Genomic DNA, 21,907 nt, shown 5'->3' on the forward strand with positions numbered 1-21,907 from the left:
AAAAAAAAAAAAAAAAAAAAAAAAAAAAAAAGACCCCCTCAGCAGGTCAGCAGGTTACAGAGATTTATGAAATAACAGAGATTGGAAGTAACCTCCAAACTACTTTAATCCAACCTTGTGCTCAAATTAGGCCTATTTAAATGGAGTTGCTCTAGGCCTATTCTTGCAACACACAGAAAACTTTCAAGAATGAAGATTTCACAGCCTCCCTAGGCAACCGGTTTCAGGGTCTGAGCAGTCTCACTGGCAAAAAGTGCTCATGCTGTCTCACAGCAATGTCCTGTTTTGCAACTTGGGTGCAACGTTTCTCGGCCTACAAGTGCACAACTCCAAGAATAGTGCAGCACCATCTTCTTTATTTCTGTCCACAGGTGTGTTGAAAACAGCAATAATAATTCCCTTATTGTTAGCATAATTTTCTTTAGAACTTTTGTAAGTACAGCATGAAAACCAGCAACACCAGAATCTCAGTCAACAGCAGAAGGGCCACTTTTAACCCAAGTTCTTAGAACTTCACACTGTGACTTATTTTTAAGTCAGGACAAACAAATCAGCATTGAACTGCTTTAGAGAAATAGGAAACATTGTAAAGTTTCAGAAACCTGAATCATGCCTAAAAAAGAATTAGGAGGTGCTGTTTAAAAACAACAACAAAAAAAAGAAAACAATGAGAGCCCTGAAAAGACTGAATTATACCAATCTTTCTCTTAGAAAGACAAACAAACCCTACTTCCTTAAAATTTTCCACTTATGAGTCCTGAAAAGGATGGGAGACATAATAGGAAAGCTATGCAGTTCAATTTTGAAGAGACAGTTTTCCTAACAGCTGTAAAGCAATTAATTATTCAGAAGCAACATACCAACAATGGAGAAGAGGCATTCTCTTTTAAGTGCTAGAACATGAACCCCAAACAAAACCACAAAATGTTCCAAACATCCAGCTAATATGCATAAAATGATCACTTGCACAAACTTTACTATTTTTTCATCATGGTTCCAACTGACATTCTTTTATACCACACAGTTGGCCTGATATCAGCTTCTCACTGCCTGGTAAATCTTACATCACACCTGGACAAAGTGAGTGAAGACAATTACAAAAGCATCTGAACTATATTCCCAAATAAAAAACGAACAAACAAAGCCCCATACACAGCATCATGAGAGATGGCAGAGATATGTACATGTCAGCTAGTCAACTGGTTTTATTCATGCTATACTTCATCCACTAGAGCAGTGTTCTATTAAAATAACCAAGCAACAAGGTAAGCAGTGTATTACAAATCTCTCTACTGGGTCACCAATAAAACAAGCCTAAATGTCTCTGTACAAGCTTTCACCTTTCAGACAGACTTCAGCACTGCAAACTATTATTCATGCAAGCTTACAGATAGGATCAGCAGAAGGACTCCTTAGAAGTATGGCCTTATAACTTTACATACATACTAGTCAAGAATATTTTGGCCTACAGGAGGCATACCTCTTAAAACAGCATTTCTTTTCAGAGTCTGCCATCCAGAGACCTGAAAAGACAGAAAAATAGTCTGAAAGTTAACATCCCAAATTCCTCAAAATCCAGCTGCCACATTTAGCTCACTAAATTTACCTAAAAGTTTCTAAGTACCTATATTAATTTAAGATAACAGCAGGGCAGGAGCATTTCTGAGTAAGAAAGAGAAAGGGGGAAAAGACTGTCAAAATAAGACCCTCAGTAAAGAAAAAAGGAAAAAACCCTGTGTAATACAGTCCTATGAAAGGACACAACATAGGCAACAAAAATTACTCAAAAATCCAAGTAGTCCTGTCACCATGTGATGGCAAAATGAAAAGAAATTCATAATCTTCATAAATGATAGGGAAAATAACCAAACAAATAAGCAGAAACACTGAACCGCACAACCTATGGACTAGATACAGATCAGTCTGTAAGAAAATAAATTTTGAAGATCCACAGCTAGATGAATATTATTCCCACTTTACAAGCTATATTTACAAGTAATCTGCTCTTTGTATCTTAAGTTTCCAAAAATACTTTCGTTCATGGAAATAATTTGTATTTGTAAAACCTCTAGATATTTTCCAAAATAAAACAGTATTAACAGAAAAAAGGGGAAAAAAAAAAAAAAAAAAAAGCTTTGCCAGAGGATAATCTCACACAAACAGATTAGCTTGACAGAAGGCAGTAATTTTTCTTATTAAGTTAATTCAAACAGGAAATACTCAGATGTTATAGAGACAGGTAAAGAGTACTGTTACTTCAGCCTTGCTGTTCTAAAAATATCAAAGGCATAGCCTGTAGTTACTGACTTTACTGTTACATTGCTAAGGGAATTATAAATACAATTATGCAACTAGATATTAATAATAGCACCACATGAGAACACTTCAGTACAATGCAAGTAAAAATCTCTTAGCAATTCCACCGTGAACTTCCCTGACTGCATTCAGAGAAAAAATTATTATTAACTGGAAGCAATGCAGAGGTTCTATGAGATGCTCCTTTGTTGGATTCCACAAAAAAAGTCCTCACCAAGGATGGAAACGCCCTCATATGGACAGGAGAAGCAACTCCAGAAGGCATTTCTCATAAAACCCCATCTATTTCTGCAGCAAAACATGGAGAACAGAACAATCAATGACACTGTTTCTGAAAAAAACTGAGCCAGAGGCTTATCACCATTCCAAGAGCATATCATAACATAAACTTCTGAGTAACAGCCTTTCAGAAGTAATTATCATGCATCTTCCCCCACTTCTACTGGAAGAAGACAAGGTAACACTGTCGTTCAGCTGGAAGATAAAAGTGGCACCCAACTTGCAAGGAAAAAGACAACAACCAAGTGAGTCCTAAATCAGAACCATAAACTGCTTGTTCTATCTAGACAGCTGTTGGACACCAGGCAAGTGGATTGTTCTACTGATACTACACACTAAGTCAAAAGTGAGTACTAGTATTCCAAAATGGATTTCCTTTAAAGAACTGTTCAACTGCTATGACTGCTTTTGATAATTTGACAGATTAGCAAACTGTAATTCTCATTTGTACCACCTAGCTTTGTAAAGCAAACCAGGGAGTTACTCTTACCAGATACAAATCCAGAACTGAAGTGAATGCCTGAAGGATTTACAAACCGTTACAACCTTACCCTCTTTTAAAAGGATAAGCACATAAAAAAAAAAAAAAAAAAAAAAAAAAAAAAGCTGCTTGTGGCAGATGCTTGTAATTTTCCTAAATAATTACTGAAAAATACTAAGGCCACAGAGCACCGAAAGCTGAATGACAACAGTAATAGAAGCAGCAGGTATGCCTTAATTCACAAGAACAGTTAATTAAAGTGAAATCTGCAGCTCTAAGAAAAAAACATGACAACAATGGAACTTTCAGACCCCAAATTTACCGTGGGAAAGAAAATTTTCAAACCTGATGCTTATGATGGCCTGGCTTATGCCAGGCATAAGCCTCACACACTTTTGTGAGTAAATGCATGCAGATGAAATCCAACAGACAAACCTATGTCTAGAACAAGTTGAATTAAACTGTAGAAAAAAAACCCAACAGTCCTTGCTATGGCAGACAGTTTAATTATTCTAAAAGACATCCAATAAATATTAACTATTTTGATATTTTTAAGTATCAAATTTTTAATACTATTAAATATTTTCATTTTTAACATATGTTTCCACAATCTACAATACTAGCTTAACAGGCCTGCAAATACCTCATTTCATCAAGGTAAGATCCAAAAAGACTCCTGACACTCTGAATATAACCATGTAGAGGACTAATGCCTGGTTAAAAGGTAAGTCTAATTCATACTTTCAGCACAGTACAACTGAAGGCAGCATTGCATGGTCATCAAGTCAGTGATTGCAAAGAAATACAAGCAAAAAACTTTTGCCTCTTTAACTAGCTGCATTAAAACACAGAAACAGCCTCTTATTATAAACTGTTGCAAAAGAAAGATGTAAATTGTTAATGGCTGAACAGACAGTTCCGTATGGAAATTTACTTAGCAGTAACTTATTAGAATAAGATCATGCTGACCTGCAACAGATCAAAAGAATTTGGCCAAGTGAAACGATTTTAAAACTCCACTAGCTTAATATGAAGTACCTTGCACACCTACAAATCTTTCCATCACATGGTAAGATATCTGTGAGTCAGAAATTTATTTCAAGAGAAAAGAAAAATAGCCATACTCCTATTTTCATATGTCCTGGTTCAGCCAGGATAGAGTGAAGTTTTCCCCAGCAGAGAGAGAGGTGGAAGGGATCTCCAGCCGGGTTATTCATACCATGCTGACATCAGGTCTGGGGGTGGAACCTTTTCCTTGCTCCTTGGCGGGGAGGGAATTTTGCTTTCCGTAGACCAGCTATCGGTATTTCTCTGTATATCGTTTGCCTTGTTCACTGTTATTGCTGTTTATTGTTGCTACCATTGATACTGTTATTGTTCAGATTGTTCTATCACTCTGTTGTATTAAATTTCTTGTTATTTTAGCCGGGGTCTGTGTCTAACTTCCAGCCCGACAGGCACGGGTGGGGGAGAGGCAATGGCCACGTGCTCTCTCATCCCGGCCAGGATTAAAACTTGCACATTATTTAATTGGCGCCCAACATGGGGCTAAGCTATAAGAATAAAAAGGGACAGACCCTGACCAGAGTGTGATAGAGCAATCTGTTGGGTGTAATTTTTTTTGGTATATGTTTGATAAGAAAATGTTTGCGATGCTGGCCCACATGTTTGCGTGGTGTGGCTGCATTACTCCTTATACCCAGTGTGTGATCCCTGTGGTGGTGTTTGTTATGGGTGGAAAATGTGTAAAGGTACTTATGTTGTTATAGGGGCTATTGAACGCATATGCTGCCTTTGTATCCCTGTGCGTGGGGGCGGGCCGGTACCTGTTTGCCGTTTGTGCTTTTGTTAGGGGTCTCACCCCCTCTGTGGGTGAGCCAGGGGAAGACTGCTACCAGGGCAGTGCACCAGCGGCAGTACCGCACCAACCGAGATTCCCTGGTCCCCATCCATCAGCTGATCCGTCAACTAGAAAGACAGAAGGTGATCAGCAAAACTCACTCCCTCTTCAACAGTCCTATATGGCCAGTGAGAAAGCCTAACGGTGAATGGAGGCTAACTGTGGACTACCGTGGCCTGAATGAAGTTACGCCAGCAATGAGTACTGCAATGCCGGACATGCTGGAGTATGCTCCAGTATGAACTGGAGTCGAAGGCAGCCAAGTGGTATGCCATGTCTGACATTGCTAATGTGTTCTTATCCATTCCGACAGCGCCAGAGTGCAGGCCACAGTTTGCGTTCACTTGGAGAGGCATCCAGTACACCTGGAATCGATTGCCCCAGGGGTGGAACCACAGCTCCACCATTTGCCATGGACTGGTCCATACTGCACTGGAGAAAGGTGGGGCTCCAGAACACCTGCAGTATATTGATGACATCATTGTATGGGGGGACACAGCTGAGGAAGTCTTTGAGAAAGGGAAGAAAATCATTGAAATCCTCCTGAAGGCCAGATTTGCCATTAAGCAAAAGAAAGTTAAAGGGCCTGCAAGGGAAATTCAATTCCTGGGGATAAAATGGCAAGATGGGCGTTGCCACATCCCAATGGAGGTGATAAACAAGATCACAGCCATGGCCCCACCAACATCTAAAAAGGAGATTCAGTCTTTCCTGGGTGCTGTGGGGTTCTGGAGGATGCACATCCCGAACTACAGCCTGATTGTGAGCCCTCTCTACCACTTATCCCATAAGAAGAACGATTTTGAATGGGGCCCTGAGCAACAACAATCCTTTGAACAGATTAAACGAGAGATTGTCCAAGCAGTAGCCCTTGGGCCAGCCCGGGAAGGGCAGGAGGTTAAGAACATGCTCTACACCGCAGCCGGGGAGAATGGCCCTACCTGGAGCCTCTGGCAGAGAGCACCTGGGGAGACTCCGAGGCCGACCTCTAGGCTTTTGGAGCCAGGGATACAAAGGCTCTGAAGCTAATTACACACCAACTGAGAAGGAGATACTGGCAACGTACGAAGGAGTTGGGGCTGCCTCAGAAGTGCTCGGCACTGAAACACAGCTCCTCCTGGCACCCCTACTGCCGGTGCTGGGGTGGATGTTCAAAGGAAAAGCCTCCTCCATGTATCACGCAACCGATGCCACATGGAGTAAATGGGTTGCGTTGATAACACAACAGGTTCGAATAGGGAACTCCAGCTGCCCAGGGATACTAGAGGTGATTACGAACTGGCCAGAGAGCAAAGATTCCGGGATGTCACCAGAACAGGAAGTGACACGTGCTAAGGATGCCCCACCATATAATGAGCTGCTGGATGAGGAGAAGCGATATGCCTTGTTCACTGATGGGTCTTGTCACATTGCGGGAAAACATCAACAGTGGAAGGCTGCTGTATGGAGTCCCACACGACGAGTCACTGAAGCTGCTGAGGGACAGGGGGAATCGAGCCAATTTGCAGAGGTGAAAGCCATTCAGCTTGCTTTGGACACTGCTGAGTGGGAAAAGTGGCCAAGGCTCTACCTCTACACCGACTCGTGGGCAGTGGTGAATACCCTGTGGAAATGGCTGCAGCAATGGATGCAGAACAATTGGCAACATAAGGGTAAAACTGTCTGGGCTGCTGAAGTATGGCAGGATATTGCAGCCCGTGTGGAGAACCTCATTGTGAAGGTGCGCCATGTGGATGCCCATGTACCCAAGAGTCGGGCCGCTGATGAACATCGACACAACTAGCAGGCAGACCAAGCTGCTAAGATTAGAGTTGTTCAGGTGGACTTGAACTGGCAGAACAAAGGTGAACTGTTCATAGCCCGGTGGGCCCACGAGACCTCGGGCCACCAAGGTAGAGATGCAACATATAGGTGGGCTCGAGATCGAGGGGTGGACCTCACCATTGACACCATTGCAGAGATCATCCATGGATGTGAGACGTGTGCTGCAATTAAACATGGCAAGCTGGTGAAGCCCCAGCGAAATGGAGAGTGATGTCTGAAATATAGATATGGAGAGGCCTGGCAGATCGACTACATAACACTGCCACAGGCCCGCCACAGGAAGCGCCACGTGCTCACAATGGTGGAAGTAACCACGGGGTGGCTGCAAGCTTAACCAGTGCCCCAAGCCACCACCCGGAACACCATCCTGGGCCCTGAGACCCAAGTCCTGTGGCGACACAGCACCCCAGAGAGAACTGAGTCAGACAACGGAACCCACTTCCAAAACAACCTCATAAATGCCTGGGCAAAGGAACACGGCATGGAGTGGGTCTACCATATCCTGTACTACGCACCAGCCTCTGGGAAGATCGAGCGCTACAATGGACTGTTAAAAACCACCTTGAAAGCACTGGGAGGTGGCATCTTCAAAGACTGGGACATGCATCTAGCAAAGGCCACCTGGCTAGTCAACACAAGAGGATCTGCCAGTCGAGCTGGCCCGGCTCAGTTGAAACCTCCACGTGCTGCAGATGGGGATAAAGTCCCTGTGGTGCGCATGAAGAATATATTGGGAAAAATGGTCTGGTTTAGTCCTGCACCAGGCAAAGGTAAAGGCAAACCCATCCACGGGATTGCTTTTGCCCAAGGACCTGGGTGCACCTGGTGGGTGATGCAGGACAATGGAGAGGTCCGATGCATACCACAGGGGGACTTGATTCTGGGTGAGAACATGCCGTAAATTATGCTGTGCCTGTGTAAATTATTACTTTGTTATTGTTAACTACTAAATGGCAGCTGGACATGACACAGATGGTATAGAATAAAGGGGTGGATTATGTCCTGGTTTAGCCAGGATAAAGTTTTCCCCAGCAAAGAGAGGGGGAAGGGATCTCCAGCCGGGTTATTCATACCATGCTGATGTCAGGTCTGGGGGTGGAACATTTTCCTTGCTCCTTGGCGGGTTTGGGAGGGAATTTTGCATTCCGTAGACCAGCTAGCAGTATTTCTCTGTACATCGTTTGTCCTGTTCACTGTTATTGCTGTTTATTGTTGTTACCATTGATACTGTTGTTATTCAGATTGTTCTATCATTCTGTTGTATTAAATTTCTTGTTATTTTAGCCAGGGTCTGTGCCTAACTTCCAGCCCAACTGGCGCGGGTGGGGGAGGGGCAACGGCCACGTGCTCTCTCATCCCGGCCAGGATTAAAACTTGCACATCGTTGCTAATAAGGTCAATACAGCCTACACAGTACTCTAGAGAATGATGAGGATCTTACCTCAGTTGAACAAGTTAAGATGCAAAACAGGTTTTTTAAGAGGTAGGGGGATAAAGAAAACAATATTTGTGGATGCTTTAGTTTCAGATATCAAAGTTGTTTATTTCAACTGTTGTCAGGTTTATGTTGTTGAATTTGTACTTTCAAACTTAATGTGTTGGTCACTTTAAAAAAAGAAACAGTAACTTCAAACATACTAGCACTAAGAAGGCTGGGCTAGATTACACAAAATCAGTAACGTAAGAAATTTTTTTTAAAAATTGAGTTTTAAGATATTGTAAACAATAAAATTCTTTATGTTGTGTTTGCAAAGCACGATTTAACAAAGAAACTACCAGAAATAAACCTTTTTGTCAAGCATAAAGAAATAGGTTAAAGACTTCAATTTGCTTCAGCAAGCCAATTTAAGATTAACAGCCCATGTACAGTCTTTTATGACATACTTCAATGGCATAATTATAAGGCAACAATCTATTATCTAATCTAATTATAAGGCTGGCAACAAATGCATCCGTGTCCTCTTTTCAGTATCATGTCAGCAACTTCTCACATCTCAGTGGACCTCCTCACAAATCGCCTTTCCAATTTCCGATAAAGTATTAACACCACCAGAGGGCACCAGTGCCCTAACTTCAATAAAGCAGGTATACACCTTAGTAGCAGGGAAAAAAAGGACACCCCCCACACACACCCCCAACCGGAAAAATAAATTAAAAACCACCTTTATAACTTTGTTGTCTCTGTCTTCTTAAAACAAAGATCTACTGAGCACAAACACAGCATTCAGTTAATTTGAATCAGTACATAGTATTCTGACATTATTGTGAAAACAGCACTACCCCCGGAATACAGGAAGCAGCATGTTTTCTCATGCATTTGTTCAGGCAGTTTTGTTGTTATTTTAAGTTTACCTGCTGTTGAGTGGAATACGGCATTTCAGTTCTGTGCTTATTTCATGGGTATGCTGAGCAATTTGCCAAGATCACATCACATGTGAACTCACTGCCAGGTCAGGTTTCTCCAGTTCCAGTGGAAATTAAAGTATTAATTTTTCAGCATCTCAAAAAAATAGAAATGGCCTGCAAGAATAGTACACTACTTTTTTTCACTGTTCTGAGTATCTGCCTCACTGTTACATGGCTAAAATACTACTAAAAACTGATATGCAATTTGTCCCAAAGAAGGAATTCAAATCTCAAATCATTTAATATTACTTACAGGAATGAGTGTCATTCTCTATTACAATACTCTTGCAAGGAAAGCCACTTGCTTTACAGCCTTCTTAAAGTATTTGTTCTTTTCCTCTGAAAAGATTTAAGAGTGATGATTGATCTCTTCACTGGTGAACACTGTGGAAGTGAAAGGCAGAGCAGCAAAGGAGACTTAAGGGAAAATCAGGCTGCATCTGGTAGCCCAAAAGAGGAATGCTGCAGCAGCTCCAAGACCCCAGCCACAACTAGTAGAGAGGCTGAGTACATATTCCCAGTAGGGACACACACAGACAGAGCACATGTATACAACAAATACACACCATAGCCAGTGACAACAGATCAGCCAAGACACACAGAGCACACATATGAACACAAACAACACCAACAGCCTCACTCTGCTCCACTCTCTGGCTGAGTAGAATGGAGGTCAACTAGTGAGAACATATACACACATGTGAAAGCTGGATCTCCCCAGCAGCTGGACTCAGATCCCCAGTCTGCCCAGTAGCTGTCCCCTGGATCCCAGTCTCTACAGTTGCTGTCACTTCAACATACATGCCTTTGAGGCTACAGTTCCACTCCAGTTGCTGGTACAGACTGGGGTCTGGTTGCTAGTATGCATGCACACACAGAACTCGATGTGACTCATTTGCTCTCCCAGTAGTTCCCCCTCCACCTCCCACCACAGTATCTCACACTTAAAAGACACACAGGCACAAACACATAGATGCCTGAGACTCCACTGGTCTCCCAGCAGTCAAGTGCCTGTGGTCTCGCCCTTACAGTCACACATTAACAAGCAGTTTCACCCTTAGAGATGCCCAGATCCTACGGTGTCCCTGGCAGTCAGCAGGACTCACTTGGTCATTCCACCAGCCAGCTCCTTCTCTGGTGTCCCCCTTAAGAGAGTCACACATGCCTGGCCATGTCACCTACATGCAGGATAGCCTGGTTAATTACTTAACTGTAATTGCTGGCACTATGGACACATGGGCAGAATTCTGACCCCTGATCCTACTCCAGTGTCTGGCACTTGGTTTTGCTCAATCCAGTCACTCCAGCAGAGGGCAGTCAAACACCCAATCCCCCTGGCCTGCAGCCCCACTCCAGCTGTGGTGCCCAGACTCTCACTTGTTCCAGTTCTTGGCACCATGGACACATGGGCCCCAGGGACCTTGAGGTCCCACTCCTGTTGCTGGCACTTAAGTTCACTCATGACAGTCTCTCCAGTGGCTGGCACCTTGGGCCCTCCAACTGGTGGTCTGACTTGCAGTTGTTAGCACTCAGGCTCCCACAGACATACCTGCACACAGAACAGAGTGTTCCTCATCCAGGAAGGAGTTAGAAGGAATTTAAGAAAGTAAGACAGATTTCATCAGACAGAAGGCATAGCCAGACACATGCACTGACCAGTCAACTATTTACATATGCCCAGGATTCTAAATTTCCCCTTACCCCTCTGTTTTCCTATGTTTGTTGCTCCCTGAATCACCTGAACACCTCCTTTCCCCTGCCTTTGGCTCTTCCCCAAAATATCCTGTAAGTCCTTTGCAATCCCAGAATGCTCTTCCCCCTGCTCCCTACATGTCTCACACCCCTTGAAGCAACACTTCCAGTCCCAGTCCAAATGGTGCTCCAGCATAGTCATGGGAGTTATGTCTGGACAATGGGGCTGATGGCTCTCCAGAGAGAGCCCTGGTTATGTTATATACCTGATTGGGCATGCCCCCTTCTACGTCCTTAATGTGGGTTCCCTGCCTGTCATTGTCTCCCTGTGCTCCTGTGGGTTTGTGGAGATAGGCCTTTGACAAGCTGATGGGCCTGGAAGTAACTAAACAGGGTACAATTATTCCATGTCTGCTGCCATTGTCTCTCTGCACCTCTTTGTGGGTGTGCAGATGAGATTTACCATGTAACCTAATAGTTCTCTCTAAAAGCATGTTCCAACTAAATTGCAGATAAATGGTTTTGACAGATGGACTGTTAGATGGATAAGAAATTGGATAAGAAATTGGCTGGATGGCCACGTCCAAAGAGTTACAGTCAATGGAAGTGGAAACCAGTGGTGTCTCTCAAGGGTCCATATTAGTTCCAGTACTATTTGATATTTTCATCACTGACCTAGTGGGATTGAGTGCACGCTTATGAAGCCTGTGGATGACACCAAGATGAGTTTTGTAGTTGACAGACTTGAAGGGATGTCATCCAGGGCAACCTCAAGAAGTTCAACAAGGCCAAGTGCATGGTCCTGCATTTGGATCAGGGCAATCTCCAGTATGAAACCAGACTGAGGGATGAATGGATTAAAAGAAGCCCTGGAGAGAACTTGGTGATACTAGTGAGAAAAAAATATTGGCCATGAGCCAACAGTGTATACTTGTAGCCCAGAAAGCCAATTGTGAAGTGCAGCCAGCGGGTTAAGGGAGGTAATTCTCCCCCTCTACTCCGCTCTCATGACATCCCACCCAGAGTACTGTGTACATTCAGAGTACAGTTCTGTGTGATTCATGGAAAAATGACTCTACAACTCAGAGTTATAAAGCAGGTATGTTTACTCTGGCCAGGGTGCAAGGGGATTTCTCCACAAAGCTTGCACACAAACAGCACATTTTACCAAAAACTTAGAGTGTGGATATATGTATTCATTGGATTGTGTAACACAAACACACATACGCACGAGTAAGGCTGAGTTAGTTCTAGAGGCTGGTGTCAGCAGTTTATGTCATCTTTGCACTTGCACATTGCCTCCTGGTGGGCATCTTCGGGGGGTCTTTGGGAGGAAGGCTCACAGTCCTCCTCAACTTGTACTTTTCCTCGGAGCATGTGCACATTCTCTTAGCCAATTTCTTGAGTAACAAGAGTGTTTTCAGCCAATTTACTCATTCTATCTTATCTAAAAGTACCAGTGTATCCATTTTTACTGTTCATATATGGCTACCTTATCCATTACCAAGACTAAACTAGTTAGAGCACATCTGCTTTCCAAGGACAAAAACATATTCTTTGATGAACAATGCAGTTCTTGGTAGGTTTCCATAGTAAACTACTTTGTTTTGATGAACACAGTAGTCCTTGATAAAATTCCACAGAATAGTCTGGGCAAGCAGGATTATTAATCAAAATTAGCAGTATTCAAAAATACTGTAAGTAATACTTGCAGCAATTTATAGTAAGCTGCAAAACAGTCTAAGTAAATAAGTCTCAAGGCAAGTAATCATTTCTCTGTATCATGTGTCTCCCAGCACAATAAATTACAGCAGGTCCAGAGGAGGGCCACAAAAATGATTAGAGGGACGGAACATCTCTCCTGTGAAAAAAGGCCGAGAGAGTTGGGGTTGTTAACCTGGAGCAGAGAAGGCTCTGGGGAGACCTTATTGTATCCATTTAATACTGAAAGGGGGCTTATGAGAAAGATGGGGACAGACTTGTTACCAGGGCCTGAACTGACAGGACAAGGGGCAACAGTTTTAAACAGAAAGAGGGTAGCTTTAGATTGGATATAAGAAAGAAAGTTTTTCTGACGAGGGTCCTAAGACACTGGAACAGGCTGCCCAGAGAATTTGTGGATGCCCCATCCCTGGAAGTGTCCAGTGTCAGAGGCTCTGAGCAACATGATCTAGTGAAAGATGTCCCAGTCCACAGCAGGGGAGTTGAACTGGATGATCTCTAAGGTCCTTTCCAACACAAACCATGCTGTGGTTCTATGATTCTAATCAAAGTAAATGTTAGCTACTATTCAGCCATGAAAGAAGGAAATAGTTATCCCTCTTTAGGCTCTCACAGGAATGCTTGTGGAGCATCTGAATGCCAAAACCAGAGTAAACTGCTGACAATCAGATACATACTTCAGCTGCAGTTCACAAAAGAAGAGAAACACATATGCATGACCATGTAGTGTAACTTTACGTTCATGTGCTCAGTCTAAGATAGTACAGATGATCCCTTAAGGAAATCAAAAGGAAATCTGGTAAATTAACATTTCATGAAGTCCCCTTAGTGTTTACAGTTTATCCAAAAAAAAACAAACCAAACCAAAACAAAACAAAAAAAAAAAAAAACCAAAAAAAAAAAAAAAAACCACAAATAGTCAGCAAGCCTGGAAGTCATCATACCTACTTTTTAAATCCCATTAAAGCTAGTCCAAAGATTTTCCCTCCTCTTCCAAATACAGAACAGTCTACCAAATGTACTTAAGCATAGGGTGAACCCCCAAAGACTAATTCAGCGATGGTATATTTCACTCTGTGTATTGGAAACTGGAAACACATAGAAAGAATATGGCCTCTCAAAGTTCATATTATATTCTAAATGTCATGTTTTAAGAAAGAGCCTTAATTTACTGTCATATCTAAAAATTAGCTGCCTTTACCACTAGAAAAAATGGGTTTAACCACCTAACCTTTCCAGTTACACAGCACAGAGTGCACATAATTATTCAGATAAGCCACTACCCTAACGTTTCTTTTAGGGCCTGCCACAACTAAGTGTGAGTTAACAGACTGACTCTTATAACCAGCATAACATTTTCCACTATCTGAGTTTCTAGCCAGTTACAACCCAATCTCAGTTCCTTTATAATCACTATTTCAAAACACAGGTTTAAGTTAATTTCACTTAAAGATCACAGACTCATTTAGGTTGGAAAGGACCTTTAAGATCATTGAGTCCAACTGTTAACATAATACTGCTAAGTCCACCACTAAACCATGTCCCTAAGTGCCATGTCTACACATCTTTTAAATATCTCCAGGCATGGTAACTCAACCAATTCCTTGGGCAGCCTGTTCCTATGCTTGAAAACTCTTTTGGTGAAGAAATCTTTCCTAAATATCCAGTCTAAACCTTCCCTGGTACAGCCATTTCTTCCTGTCCTTGCTTGTTACTTGGGAAAATAGACTGACACTCACCTTTCAACTCCTTTCAGGTAGTTGTAGAGAGAGGTAAGGTTTTCCCTCAGCCTCCTTCTCTCCAAGATAAACAACCCCAGGCTACTCAGCCATTCCTCATAAGACTTGTGCTCTAGACTCTTCACCAGCTTCATTGTACTTCTCTGGACATGCTGGTGCTAGGTTTCTTGAATAAACATTTATAATGGCAGTTAACATACTACCACAAAAATACAGGGACATTCAGTATTGTGAATTTCTATCATTTAAGACAGGACAAGAGTTAATTGACTTTTCCTGCACAGGTCAGTAGGCACCTAGCTAGGCAGTCAAATTTCAGAAGTAAGATATTATTAGCACCTGACTTTAACCACCAGCATTAGAACTCCAAACATGAGAACCAGTACGGACCTCGTTTTCATCACTGGAGGAGAAGTGTCTTTGGTAAAAGATCTGCAATGAGCAGCAGCGTCTCTATATACATTTTCATTCAACAGCATGACAATTTTGGTTCATTGTACCTGCAGCACCAGCTGCTAAGGGAAACAGGACACTCTCATCTTCAACCCCAGCTTTCCCAATCACTTACTCCTTTTAGCTTCTGAGGCAAGTAATGTAGTGGGCAGAGTAGGAGTTCACAGCACAAAAGCAGAGGGAAGGGAAAAGGCAAGATAAAAAGGTTTTGGAAATGTCAAAACTTTTAAAACTTGGTGTCTTGCACTGGTTTTGGTTGCTCTGCTTGTACTCATCACTGAAATTAGAGATGTGGTACTTAACTACAGTGTCAGTTATTACAAAAATACTAAGCCCATTTAGAGAAAGTTAGGGTTAAATTTTATTACCAAGAATTTTAGGTCTTTCTTAAAAAAAAAAAAAAAAAAAGAATCATAGCACAAGGACCTTTTATAACTTTTGCACTCATCTGTTAATAGGGGCAGCAGAGTTTTTAAAACTTACTTGACTGTCAAAAACCTCTACAGGTTTGTATTTAATCTCAGCCAGTACCATACCCTACACAGAAACCATACCCTACACAGTTGCTTTCACTGGTTTTCAGAGTTGCAGAAGTATGCAAATAGTAACAGCAAGAATTCAGTGTATCTACCAATACTCTAAAATCGTGTTACTGTGATTTACAGTGATGTAAGCTATTTCCATTTCATTCTGGTAGAGCTTAGACAGCTGCAGCATAAGCAGAGAAGAACTAAGCGTATTTCTTCATTTTCCCATCTGTCTCAAAGCAGATGTTTCATTTAACATTAGGTAACCTAAAGAAATCTGTCCCATTTGTGAAATAATCCTATCAGAAAAGGTGGTTTAATGGTCTCAAAGCTCAAAAATATCAACACAATTATTTTTAATTTTTATTTTGAAAAATCATTTTAATCAGATGGGCCTACTACAGTATTTGTGGTTTGCTGTATACCTACATGCACAAAGTTCCTTCATATAGACTCATAAGGCATACAATTAAAGTTTAGTTAATGAAACTCTTGTTAGAAAAGCTTTTACAGATTACTTTGTCAGTAAACTTTCAAGAAAAATATTCTGTTGTCATTTTGAAGTAAAACAAATTTTCCCTTTTCTGCCATCTAGCTGTCTTGAGTAGCAGAACTTCAGAATTTCATCACATTTCATCACATCACATCACATCATCAAAGCAGCTCTTAATAGAGTCTCCTTAAAACAGCATTTGCTGTGCTGTTTAGTGCTGTTTCAAGGCTCAGGGATACTTTGGGAATGACTCAAAGCTGTGGATAGTCTTCTGCCAGACTGATAAATTCACTTACAGGAAAGTTAAAGGAGAACTTGAGAATGCTCAAGGGAAAAGGATGCACTACACAGCAAAAACTGAAGTTGGTTTGACAGCAGCAAGCCATTAGCTTGGCTCCACAGTCTGTGAAATCACACCCTGCAAAACTCTTCAGTGCAGTACATTCCTGACACCTCTTCCAATCAAAACATTCATAGTTGTTCAGATCATGAGTTGTTCAATGTAGGGTTTTGACACAGTCCTAAGAACAAATTTACAAATACTGGGATGCAGAATATGTATGCAACAGAAGTTAAAATTTTCTGCAATGTCTGAATGGACAGATTTGATCCTACTGAACAATTTTCCATTTTTGATGATGATTTACATTCAAATTACTCTTTACCATCTGCTGTTTTCTTTATTAGTGATGAGAGTGCAAGATCATTTCCAATACACTTCCATTACAACCACTGATAAAATTGGGAAGTCGTCTTAAATTGACAAAGTTCTTAAAGTCTTTAAAAATATTATAAACCAGCATTATCTCAGGTGTGACCTTCATTTCATTAATGAATACCACTACAACCTTTCTAAATAAAATCAGGCTCATTATCACAGATCAAAATCACTTCTAGAGGCAGGAGGCTTTTGAAAGAGACTACTCTTAAACTGAGTAGTATCCCAGATTAAGTCTTGACAAAATGCTATAGACCCATTTGTCATATACTAGAGAAAATGTTCCCATATCCTCCTTGTTGAGAATTTAGAGACAGTGTCCTAGGTTCAGCTGGGATAGTTTTCACAGGAAGTTTGGAGAGGACACAGTCAGGACAGCTGACAAGACCTAGCCAAGGGGATATGCAACACCATATGACATCAGGCTCAGTATGTAACTGGGGAGCTGGCTGGTGAAAGGGGATAGAGGTGGGATCGAGGCTTAGGAATGGGCTGACAGGGGAACACCTGAGCATCAGAATCTGGGTGGTGAGCAATTGCATTGTGCATCACTTGTTTTATAATTGGTTTATTAGTATTATTACTATTTCTTCTCTCCTTGTGTTGTCCCATTAAACTGTCCTTATTTCAACCCACGAGGTTTTTACCTTTTTCCTTCTGATTTTCCTCCCCATCCCAGCAAGACAGGGAGAGGAGTGAGTGAGTGGCTGCATGGTGCTTAGTTGCCAGCTGGGCCTAAACCACAACAGACAGAAACCTATATGCTATTAAAAAGACACTTTATTTCAATTCAGTAAGCATGGATCCGAAAGAGACGAACAGATTCTCAACTTCCAGTAACTAAAAGTTAGTCAAAATCAGCCTTGAACCTCATGAAGAACAAAGTCCTTTGAAACCAAATCTTCAGTGAGATTCTATCTGAACCCACAACACTTTTTTGAATGTTTTATATCCATGTACTTCAGAGAAAGTAATTTAGGACTTAACCACAGCTGAAACACATTGTAATCTTCATTACTATGTCCTCTGCAAAACAGTTGAGCAACTCAAAATACCAAGTGACTTTTAGTTGCCATTTGAACTGATGATGTAGATTTGCACTGATTGCTCTGACTCCATGCAAGATAACAAGGGCTTGAAAAGTTCACCATGGAGAAGCAAGAAGCCTTATGGTCCTGTGCCATCAACTCCTAAAAAACTTTTAAGTTTTGGTGATCTTGTCCTTCCTCTTTCCTCTTACATACATATGTTTTAAATTCCATCATTCATTTCATCCATTCAAAAATCTCAATCCTACAATGAAAACATCTAGTTACATAAAATTTTATGTATGATTCTTAAAACCCCAGAAACCAACCACTTATTAACAAACAGAAGGAAAAGGTGCATCCCTAGTGAGTAACTGTATGGTAACCTGAGTACTGGGATTTTTATACCTTTTGTCTGAAATGATTATAGATCTCTATCAGAAACAATAATTTTCCCCTTCTCATGCAAGTATTGCCTATTTTTGAAAAAGAGAGGGTAAAGAATTTTCATATAGGAACCAAAGATAATTCTTTTTGGTATTTCAGTAAAAGGCCTTTAAAGTTGAGGTTTTCAGCCACCTCGCTCCACTTACTGATCCAGACATACTGGCAGCCCAGTAAAACAGTAACTGTCAAAATGGAAATCTGTAGTGACAAGCTGGAAGCTACCAGCAGGTAAGAAGTAGGAAGGTGATGCAATTAATCTGAATGCACATTTTACCAGCAATCACTTTACAGAGGGTCTCTCCCATATTTCACAGTCCTCCCAGCGCCATAGTAAACCAGCAGAGGCTTCCTACAGAGTCCCAGCCTCCTTCAGGTGCAAATATCTGCTCTGGCTTGTGGTCCTCAGCAGGCTGCAGGTGGGCATCTATGCCACTGGTGACCTCCATGGCCTCTGCCCTCTCACCATGGGCTGCAGGGAAGCCTCTGCTCTGGGACACCTTCCTTCCTCCTCCTCCTCTGTTCTTCCACTGACCACAGTGTTTGCATAGGTGTCTCCCTCAGAACTCCTCACAACTCCCACTCCTTTTCCCAGTTCCCCTTCTTAAATATGTTAGCACAGAGATCTGCCCACCATTGCATTGGCTGGGCCTTTGTCAGAAGTGGGTCCAACTTGGAACCAGAAGCTTTTCACAGGGGGCTGCAGCTGCAGCCCCCTCCCCCACTACCAAACCCCCCTGCTACATACAAACCCTACACATTCTACCCCTCACCTCTGCAAATCACATATTTAAGAATTTTCATTAAAATCCACATTCATTACATAAGACAATATTCACAAACTTCACTCACATCAACACAAAACCAGAAAAACTAAAAAAGACTTTCCTACATTAAAAAAGTATCATCACAATTCTGAAACACAATCCACACCTTGTTCCTCCACCACAATCACAACAGAAATTCCCATGATTATCCTGCTAACAGGGTTTAGTCTGTGTTTTGCCTATTACCTCTCCTAATTCCTATCCTCATCTCACATTCCTCTGCCCCACATTGGGCACCAAAAAGGCCTGCCATGGTTTAAACCTGGTCGACAGCCAAACACCACTCACCCTCCCACACCCTCAGGGAATGGGGGAGAAAGTTGGAGGGCTAAAGTTAAGAAGATTCATAAGTTGAGATAAAAACAATTTAATAACAAATAAATTTTAAATAATAATACTAATTATTATTAAAATTGTAATTGAAAATGCAAATGGGTAATGCACAATCTGATTGCTCATCACATGCTGACCAATGCCCAGCCCATTCCTGGCTAGTGATCCCAAAGAAGAGAGAACTGTGAAACCACCCCAAAGACCTGAGTGGATCTTCCTGATCAACCCTTATATATACTGAGCATGACATCAGATTATATGAAATATTCCACTGGCCAGTTAGGGTGCATTGTTTGGACTATGCACCCCCCCAGCTTCTTGTGTACCTGTGCACTACCTGGACATGAGAAGGTGAAAAGTCATTGATTTTTTAGCAACAACTAAAAATATCAGTACATTATCAACATTCTTCTTACAGCAAATCCCATACTGAATCCAAAACACATCACTATTCTAGCTACTAAGAATGAAAAAAACCCAACCCAAAACAATCAGCTCTATCCCAGCTGAAACCAGGACACATCTTGGCGTAGTTTAAACCCAGATTACAGCATTTGATCGTTAATCAACCCAACCAAAATGTAAAGATTTTAAAGATCTGAAAAATAATCCATGCCTTTGGTTTAAGAACTTCAGTGATCAAAGCTTTCAACTTCACTGATCTGTCCAATAATGCTTCTGTGCTACTATAACAAAAGATGAGCAAATGTTGCCAGAATTGCCCTATACCTTGCAAATGGTTAGTAGGTATTCTGTATTCTTTCTGGATTCAAATGTACACACAGTAACTTATATAAGGATAGCTACCCATGAACCATACAACTCAAATGAAAAGAAGCTTTTCAAAATATTTCTTCTTTTGTTCTTGAAACTCAAGGAGGGCTTTGAGATGTACTCCACTCACACTTCTCCTATTGTTCTAAAATTCAGCTCTTTCAGATATAAATTGAACTAACCATATAACACAGTTATTGTCTCTTTTGAACTCTTACTGCTGCAGCCTCTTACTCCACACAAGATCATAACCTTTCAGCTGACTGGAAGTCTGAAAACAAACCTGATAGCTAGGATTATTTAGTATTAAATTATATAACGGGATTCTAATCAATAGAGCAGAAAATATTTTTTCATTTCCACCAAAAATTATTCAGTCCTCCATATCTTCCAGTATTTGAGTGCTTCAATTCTTACCTTGAAGTCCTGAAACTTCAGTTTTGAAAACATTTTACCTTTTTCTTTTTTTCTCTCTTAAAACAAATATAATTGTTAATTGAAGACATAGAGGAAGGGACACAAGAATGCAATACAAAATCAGGACCATCTGATCTGGGACTTGCAGGTGTTAAAGTAAAAGCATCAAATGCTTGTATGATTTCAAGACTGCCAGATTTCTCCTTATTAAAAATACTGTGCTACTAAAAGCTTTGTTTTTCTTAACAAGGAGATATACAAATCATTTCAATAATACATCAGTCCATTAACAGTTGGAATAAAGCTACAGTTGTCAGTCACTGCCAGCAGGAAAAATGTTCATAATCTCTTAAATTTACTCCAATAGCTTGTAATTCTTTGTCACTATACCTGCAAAGGGCTGGATACATCATCTAAGAATTTACTATATTATCACTATTTTGGCATATTTTTCAAGTATCTAAGCGACTCCCCCTCACTACCTTTAAGAACATTTCGCTTTGTTCAACATAAAGGAGTTTGTACTGCTAGACTTAAGAGAACTTAAGAGAAACACTTAGCTTTGAGTCTTCACTAGTATAAATCCAACTGATTATAAAAATTAAAATTATACAGTTTTTAAGCCTTGTATCAAATTTAGACACCACTGCTAATTTTACAGCAGACAGTATTCAGAAAGTACTTTATGTTTAGAGGACAAAAAGTACAGTGAGTATAAATAGCAGAGAACTCCGGCTTTATTATGCAAAGGCATACACCACCATTCTTTTAACTAGCTGTTAACACAAATTAAATAGAATTTGTTTTCACAGTGACCCTTTTCAAAGTTTTATAGGAAACACCTGTTTGCAGCTACTCATCATTGCTTTAAGACCTCAAGTACAATAGGATAGGAGAGAGGGAGATACTCAGATCATCTGCACTGATGGCATTTATGACAGTCTGAGCAATACCAAGTAGCACTGCGGAGCAGGGCCAGTTTTCCTGAAAGTGCCCATAAGTTTTTTGATTTTCAACATTCTCTGGCTCAGTGTAACATGAAGAAACTGAGGGTGCCAAACAAGTTGTGAAGTCTAGTATACATACATTTTAAGCTCCAAGCGACAACTCAGACAACACCATGTCCAAATTGTGTTCAATTCAGAGAACTGTGATTCTATTCCACAATTCTCACTCTGTAATGTGCATCTGCCCCTTTCTTTGAAAAAACACACAAGTCTGAGAACAGAATCAGCCCCTTCAAAGAGCTGATTCAGTCCAATAATAAGCTAAGATACAATTACATATTTGCCAAAAAGCTCCAAAGTGAGGAGAACCTCATCAAGTGATAAAACCCCACATCAATATACTTCTCATTGATAAAACTGACTGTACAAGCCAAGGCAACATAACCAAAAGGCTTGATAATTTTTAATAAGTGGCAACACAACAGTCCTAATATTTTGAGACAACACAGTAGCATCTGACTTTTCTGTTATGAAGACTTGCCCTTCACTAATACCTTGGACTGTGTCAACTAAACTACTAAATTAGT

The 21,907-nt window shown here is 41.0% G+C and overlaps 1 protein-coding gene across 3 annotated transcripts in view; it reads right to left on the reverse strand.

The window, feature by feature from the left end:
- PCGF3 (polycomb group ring finger 3) overlaps positions 1-21,907 on the reverse strand; it is a 64,415-nt gene that overhangs the window by 30,587 nt on the left and 11,921 nt on the right. Inside the window, exon 2 of one of the 3 annotated variants that reach the window (XM_026866116.1) lies at positions 1,481-1,523. The exons of the other annotated variants lie outside the window; for them this stretch is intronic. The gene's annotated coding sequence lies outside the window, so the exon portion shown is untranslated. The remainder of the gene's footprint in view (positions 1-1,480; positions 1,524-21,907) is intronic. 3 annotated transcript variants of the gene reach the window in all.

The sequence above is a fragment of the Athene cunicularia genome (genome assembly GCF_003259725.1).
Source record: "Athene cunicularia isolate RWA chromosome Z unlocalized genomic scaffold, athCun1 chrZ_part2, whole genome shotgun sequence".
Classification (NCBI taxonomy): Eukaryota; Metazoa; Chordata; class Aves; order Strigiformes; family Strigidae; genus Athene; species Athene cunicularia.